Here is an 8,098-nt window from a genome sequence, read left to right on the forward strand (position 1 = left end):
TCACGCCCTTTGGGAATTTGGGAAGCCAAGAGGGAGATGAGTGAAATGCAAATGACAATTTGCATTGTTCATGACCACAATGCCCGTGGCTGAAGTGTTCCAAAATACATCAGCTTAACACACAGTCAGTCCTGTTATGTGTACGTGGAAACAACACTGAACTCCTCAAACAGATCCACGAGTGGGAAAGGTGACATTCCAATCAACTGCTCTAATTTCACCCACTGGGAAGCAGCCCGGGTGAGTAAGCAAGAGTGTATCACGCCTCTAAGTTTCTTCTCAGAGCAGCAGAGAAGCAGCTGACTCAAGGTGTCCCTGGAACCTGCCTACACTCACTGGGGACACAAAAGGGAACAGGGCTGGCACAAGTGCTTCTAGAGACACCATGACCCAACACCCCCACCAGCAACATTTTAGCCATGACTACCAAGAGCCCTTGCTGGGTGGGAAAGCCAAACTAGACCTTTGATGGGCACGAGGAGAGATGGAGCCAGGAACAGACACATGCATGAAAAGCAATAGCACACACTGACTAAGGGTCCAGAGATATCGGAGCCTGGGTATCTCGATGAAGAGCTGATGTTAATGGGATGATCTTTTCTTCAATGATATTACCCTGGGCACTTCATTGTGATTTTAAGAGAAAGATCTGGAAAAAACGTTACACCAGTCAGTATCTAGACACTCTCAAGAAATGGCTTCAGACAAGATGACTTTTCTTCTCATCTTATCCTCACCACTCGTCAGGTACAGAATCCAATCTATGGGGATCCGGAGGAGAAACGGCATCACTTTTCTTGAAGAAAAGGGAATGCAGAATGTGACGCTAAATTAATGTCAGAGCTTCCAGCTTCCAAAGACCCCAAGTCCCGGGCTGACAAAGCAGGAACTGAAGACTGACCCATGACCCAAAGATGACCAGTCAGTGAGAGCAGACAGTGTCTCAAGTGCTGGATTTATATCTGATACACACCTCCAAGGGTACACAAAAGGCCATTCCTACAACTTTACAGAAGCCTTTGATGGTCAATGCCGTCCTAGGGAAATAGGCCAAGGGGTCCCCACCTTCCAGGCAACATTAACTTCACTTTCAGGTCTCTTCCCTCAGGTAAAAGCAAGCCACCCAGATAACCCATTCCATGCACTGCTGGGAGGCCCTCCACACACATTCAGTGTCTACTTCTGTCCAGACAATTGAACTGAATCTGCTGGACAGGGATGCTTGGAAGTAAACAGCTGTCATCCTCTCATCTCAGTAACTTTCAGAATGTAAAGGAGCAGAATAAAATGAAACCCACACCATTTCAGACGACAACAGCTAAGGAAGCAAAAAACTTGGCAGGCATAATCACTTTCTGAGAACCATGTTCTTGTTTGCCCTTAATTCCATCTAACTTCCACAAAGTAAATAACCCACAGAAGTCAAGCAGCCCAACTCTCACACTGACAGGCGACTGCATGGAGGTGCTGGAGAGAAAAGACACAGAGCATGCCTCATCTCCTCACTGCGCACACCCTTCCTCTGTCTCCACCCTTGCAGGCAGCAGCCACTCACAGAGCAGCCCTGGGTGCTGTGCCACAGGGGAGCCTTGGATGCAGCCAAGCTGGCATCTTGCAGACTCAAGAGTCCATCATACAACCTAAGTTCACTCCCCTGCAGATGTCGCCAGCTTGTCCTTTGAGTCCACTGAGGAGTAACAACCACTCAACTGGTAAGGAACTTTCAGACCAACAGAAACCAAAACCCAGGGCAGCGACTATCACACTTGTATGGAACCTGTGGCAGTCCCTAGGAACGCCTCACCACCTTTCTACTAAAAATCTACTAAAAATCAGGAGTTCAGGCCCAACCTGGGCAACATGGCAAAACCGTGTCTCTACCAAAAATACAAAAGATTAGCCAGGCGTGGTGGTGCACGCCTGTGGTCCCAGCTACTCTGCCCAGCTACTCGGGAGGCCAAGGAGGGAGGATCAGAGCCTGGGAGACAGAGGTTGCTGTGAGCTGAAATCACACCAATGCACTCCAACTTGGGTGACAGAGTGAGAACCCGTCTCAAAGAAAGAAAAAAAAAAAATCTAAGGATGTAGAAATAAGGTGCATCACACATAAATAAAGCGTTAGAGGGTCTAGCATACAGAATGAAAAAATTTAAAAAAGTGCACATCCCTGAATAGAAAAGAGATGGCAAAATAACATAACTTTGGCTAATTTTTATTACTACTTTTTACATTTGCTTTATCCAACTCCCTGAAATACCATCAACATAGTTATCAATCAGGAACTAAAGGGAAAAAATACTTTAAGGAGGACTTAAATGGCCAGGGGTCGGGGGTGGGGGGGGGGCACGAAGCACTGCAGGAGAGACACCTGGCTTAGTCAGGATGGTGTCCACTCTGAGTTTAGTAACTGCTTTAGGAGGCGTGTGTGGGGAGAGCCAGAGAGCAACACGCTGGCAGCATGAGGCCCACTGGCCTCCCTTAGCTCCCTAAGTCATTCCCAGGTTCTCCCAGATGCCATGCTAGGCTTGCCTCGTCCAGGGAGGGAGCCACATCAAGGAGGTGCCCCATTACCCTCTCCTAAGTCCCAATACCCTCCCACCAATTCTTCCCATGCCTCTGTCCTATGGACCTAAGGCCAAAAACCAGACAAAGCGGACAAAGGTCTTTCCTCAGGTATCCAGTAACACAAATCAGTCCAGTCCCCTCCACCCCGAGCAGATGAGAAAAGCAGCATAGCCCCTCCCCTGCACCTGCCTAACATGGAGGAGCCAACACAGTGCTGCAGCAAGACCATCATCAGGCACCGTGGTACTCACAGGCTGGAGGCCTTATTAGCACAGAAGATGAGAAAGAGACTTCAGCAGCAGAGACAGGGAAGTAATAGGGACATCAGGTGGAGGGTATGGGAGAGGAAGGTGGCTGCTGCATGGAGGAAGTGAAACTCCATACTTGCACATCTGCGCATGTCCAACAGAAATATAATGTGGCTACTCATGCCATTTTAAATTTTCTAGGAGCCACATTAACAGAGAAAGCAGGTATGCTTACCCAAAATACCCAAAATACCATTTCAACATGTAAACGTGTAACATTTTTTTCCTTACTAAATCTGTGAAATCTAAGTGTGCATGCCTCACAGTCACAGCACAATTCAGGTGCTAAATTTTCACCCAAAATATGTGATCTGTATTTAGATTCCATAAAACTTGCAGGTGAAAAAGTAAATTCACATACCTGAGGTGTCCCCAACATATCTGGATGTTTTTCATTAACTAAATTGAGCATCAGCTTTGAAAATTAATTAGAATTTGATTAAAGTAAAAATTCATTTCCTCGGTAGCACTAGCCACATTTTTTGACGCTCAAGAGCCACGTGGGGTTAGTGATGACCTCACTGTGAAAATCTAAGAGGTTTCACTGGCTAGGAGGCCAAGGGCAGGCATTTTAGGAACTTTGCTCTGGGGCCACAGGGATGGGGAATACTACACATTCAGGCTGGTTAGATCCCAGTCAGTTTCCACACCTACCACTTTTATCACCCACAGATCCACCTGTGCTTTAAATCAACCCGCTCAACTAAAATATATCTATTTAAAAGAAAACATTAACATAGCATTAGTATTAACACATCACCTGTGATGTGTGAACCTGTGTGAATGGGGGAAACATGGGAAATCTCAACGCTGGATACAATAATTGTTGAGTTTCCTGTATGCAAAAAAATGTTTATGCGGTTTTAGTGGACAATGCCTTTATTCTTTTTTTTTTTTTAAAGACACAGTAAAAACTTTAATAATCTTATTTTTATTATGGTAAAATTTATGTAACATAAAATTTACCACTTTAACCACTTTTTACTGTATAGTTTGGTGACATTAAGTACATTCACGCTACTATGCAACCACTATCTAGCTCCGGAACTTTTTAATTTATGTATTTATTTTTTTTAAAGATGGGGTCTTGCTATGTTGCTCAGGCTGGTCTCAAATTCCTGGGCTCAAGCAATACTCCTGCCTCAGTCTCCCAACGTGCTGGGACTACAGATGAGCCACCACAAGTGAGCGTTTCAGAACTCTTTCACCTTGCAAAACAAACTCTGTTACCCATGTATTCACTAAACACTAACTCCCAATCCCTACCTCTGGCAACCACCATTCTACTTTCTGTCTCTATGGAAGTGACTCCTATAGGTACCTAGCATGAGTGAAATCACAAAGTATTTGTCTTTTTGTGGTTGTCGTATTTCACTTGGCATAATGTCTTCTAGGTTCATCCACATTGTAGCACCTCTGAATTTCTTTTTTTTTTTTGAGACAGTCTCCCTTTGTCACCCAAGCTGGAGTGCAGTGGTACAATCTAGGCTCATTGCAACCTCCACCTCCTGGGTTCGGCGATTCTTGTGCCTCAGCCTCCCGAGTAGCTGGGACTACAGACAGGTGCCACCATGTCTGGCTAATTTCTGTATTTTTAGTAGGGACGCAGTTTCACCAAGTTGGTTAGGCTGATCCCGAACTCCTGACTTAGGTGCGCACCTCGGCCTCCCAAAGTGCTGGGATTACAGGCATGAGCCACTGCACCTGGCCTGAATTTCATTCCTTCTTAAAGCTGATTAATACTTCACATTTTGCCGATCTATCCATCCATCAATGGACACAGGTTGCTTCTATGATACCTTTTGGCTACTGTGTATAGGGCTGCTACGAACATGGGCATACAAATGTATGTTTCAGTCCCTGCTTTCAAAGAGAATGCCCTTAAGAAATGTTTGCTTAAGTACACAGAGGTAGTATCACATCTACAACTTACTTTAAAAGGATTTATGGGGGGCTGGGAAGGATCGCTTGAAGCCAGGAGTTTGAGGCAGCGGTGGGCTATGATCTGCCCTCCAGACTGGGTGACAGAGCAAGACTACGTCTCAAAAAATAATAAATAAAAATAAATAGAAGGAGAGGAGTGAAACACAGGATCCAGTTATAAACTTGGACAATCACCCATCAAAAATCAGCTCCTTCCCAGAAGCTGTTTACGAGGCACAGGCAGAATTCACCTGAACTACAGACGCTGCCCTAAGCCCATCCACACCCTTGGCTGGCTTCTCCTGCTGGTGTGCAGTGCAGAGAACAGCTTCACAGTCTTCCCTTGTTTTTACCAAAGCAGCCGAGCAGCTGGTGCTACACAGGCCAGTGCGCTGCCCAGCAGACACCCAGGGCTGCCGAAGGCAGGAAGTCAACGCCTGAGGGTGGCCACTAAGCCCAGTGGCGGATGCCTGCCCCAGCAGATGGAGGAGGGCTGAGTTCTAAGCACACTACTCTGTGAATGGCATGAATGAGCTCTTTCACTGGCACCAGAGAGAACACGCAACAGTACCATCTGCTGAGGGGAGGGAAAGTTCAGAGGAGCAAGCACCGACCCCTCAGCCTTCCACAGCCACCAGGTCCCCACTGTGTCAAGGTGGCTGTTAACAGTCAAGCCCCCTCCTCCACCCCTGAACATGAGAGCTAAACAAAGTCAGCTACAGTCTCTTGGTCCATAACAACCTAGGGAAAGCAAACTACAGAACCACATTAGAAATGCTTCACGTCTTCTACCTCAAAATACCTTTGTTCAGCAACCCCACTCCCCGACCGAGGCCCCACAGTTCTGTTTTCTGGGTTCTGACAACTAGTGCCCCAAGCCAGAGGCCAGGCCCTAAAGAGACAACCTAGGCAGGCTTGAGATGTTTCTCCCACGACCTTTCCAAATGATTCCAGTAGAAAGCTAGACTCCTTAGCTACTTAAAATCAGAAAACAGCTGGGTGCGGTGGCTCACGCCTGTAATCCCAGCACTTTGGGAGGCCGAGGAGGGTGGATCACCTGAGGTCAGGAATTCGGGACCAACCTGACCAACATGGAGAAACCTCGTCTCTACTAAAAATATAAAACTGGCCGGGCGTGGTGGCACATGCCTGTAATCCCAGCTACTCAGGAGGCTGAGGCATGAGAATCGCTTGAACCCTGGAGGCGGAGGTTGCGGTGAGCCGAGATCGCGCCACAGCACTCCAGCCTGGGCAACAAGAGCAAAATTCCGTCTTAAAAAAATAAAAATAAAAAAATAATAAAATAAATTAGAAAATAGATGGGTATTACTTCCCCACTCAAAATCACTCTCAAGGTAGCTAGCTTAGTGCAAAAGTAATTGCGGTTTTGATCCAAAAAACAAACAAACAAACAAAAAACAAAAAAAACAAAACAGCAGTTACTTTTGCACCATCCTAATAGATCTGATGAAATCAGGAGAATGGAAGCTAGGAAAGATGTGGCTTACAAGCAATGGGAGAAGCGTGCTTGTAAGGACACTGGAGCCCCCCAGCCTCTGGGTTCTGCCCACGGGGCACCACCCACAGCCAGGTCCCTGCCTGCATAGACAGGAAGGAAAAGGGGGCCACTTCACAGGGTGCTACAGGCCTTTCAGCAAGGGGCTCAGGTGAGGGAAGGCTTTCCAATGAAGCAGCCTGAAGGGCAAGGAGTAATTCACATTTTTGTTTTAGTTCTTGGAGAGGTTTGGTTTCAAGGCAGGATAGACACATTAAAAACCATATGACTGCCTTGGGCTTAAGGGTAGGGCAGGAGGTCACACGCTGGGCACATGAACCCCTAATGACAGGTGTGTGTACTTCTGAAACCCAGAAAATGAAATCCCTAAGGACTTTACTGAGGATCCATTGGGGATTAAAAAGAAGCTCCCATCGAGGCCTCCTCCTGCTCGAATCACATTTAACACCAAGAGTAAGCTGACTGACATGTGGATTATTAGAAGTGTATTCAAAGTCAATGTTAAAAAGTTAATACTATACCATTTCAATTCTCTTCAAAACGCAGCACTGACTTAGAATGGAATTTTCGATGTGCCTCCACTAATCCTGTTACCACGTTAGAACACAGAAATAGAATTTGTTCCCTTGGCGTTCACTGGTTGCCATAGAAATCAAAATGCATTATATTTTCAGGTGAAGAAATGCATCACGAGTGCTGAAAAAGAAAAACTCTCATCAAATCCAGTACAAACTCAAACCACCCCTTTAATAATAAATGGGTGCAAGTATAAACCCAGAACACCACCCAAACAGATGTGTTCCAGCCCTGGGGAAGCAATTTCATTCATTTCAACATACAGAACACTAACCCATAGAAAGATGCTCTAGGCAAACAGCTAATCTGGCTAGGCTGGGACTCTGCCTCAGATGGTAAAGCTCACAACACACACCCGCTTCTCGTCTAAGCCTGCAGTTTTCATGTTTCCAGTGTGTTCCATCTCATGCCCATATGTATGAAAACCTAAGTGTACCCCCTCTTCCCTCATCAACACAGGCTCCCTCAGGAGTTGGTTTTGCTATCTCTAGGGGATGATATACAGGCTATTATAAATTTGATTTCAACCCAAGGAAACATTTGAGAGGTTTTAAAAAGCGTTCTTCATAAACGAAAAAGAAAATAAAAAAGTCTATTGCATTAAAGACGCATATGGTATTTTTTTTTACTGGTCCCAGATGGAAAGAAGTGGGTATGATGGCATTTCAGACCCTGCAAAACCCCCAAGTCAGTGGGTTATGGTAACTGTGACCTGACCATTGCTTATTACCCACCACCACCCCGATCCTGTTCCTAACATGTGTTTACTGGGCCTGCTCCTGACTTGCTATGCCCTGCTCCTGGAGTGGGCCTATAAGGAGATGGTGTTAAGGTGAAGAACAGACTGCAAATCAGCTCCTAGTTGAGGCTAGACAAGCAGCAGGTGCCTGGGGATGACTCAGTATCCCCATCATTTGAAATGTTCCTGGTTTAGGTGAAAATACTGGGAGTTCTGACTCATCCTACTACATCTCTTGGGAGACTGTGGGCTCAGGAGATTCAACACAAAGACATCTGCCCTTGTGGGTTCATAGGAACAGATAGACAATCAAGAATGAAAATAATAACTAAAATTAGGAGATGGTAAACCCTATGGAAAAAAGAAATGTAGGCGGCAGATGGGATGGCACTTTTAAAATTCCTATACCTTATGACTTTCACAAGTGAGGCTCTGTGGTTCCTAATCTCTTCTCATTGCCTCCATATTATG

At 45.8% G+C, this 8,098-nt stretch overlaps 1 protein-coding gene across 2 annotated transcripts in view; it reads right to left on the minus strand.

Moving 5' to 3' along the window:
• Positions 1–7,059, minus strand: part of BRD4 (bromodomain containing 4) — a 55,828-nt gene extending 48,769 nt beyond the window's left edge. The window contains exon 1 of one of the 2 annotated variants that reach the window (XM_058424760.1): positions 6,834–7,059. The gene's annotated coding sequence lies outside the window, so the exon portion shown is untranslated. The remainder of the gene's footprint in view (positions 1–6,833) is intronic. The other variant, XM_058424761.1, reaches the window with a different exon arrangement.
• Between the last annotated feature and the right edge of the window lie 1,039 nt (positions 7,060–8,098).

This window comes from Hylobates moloch, unplaced genomic scaffold (genome assembly GCF_009828535.3).
Source record: "Hylobates moloch isolate HMO894 unplaced genomic scaffold, HMol_V3 SCAFFOLD_12, whole genome shotgun sequence".
NCBI lineage: Eukaryota > Metazoa > Chordata > Mammalia > Primates > Hylobatidae > Hylobates > Hylobates moloch.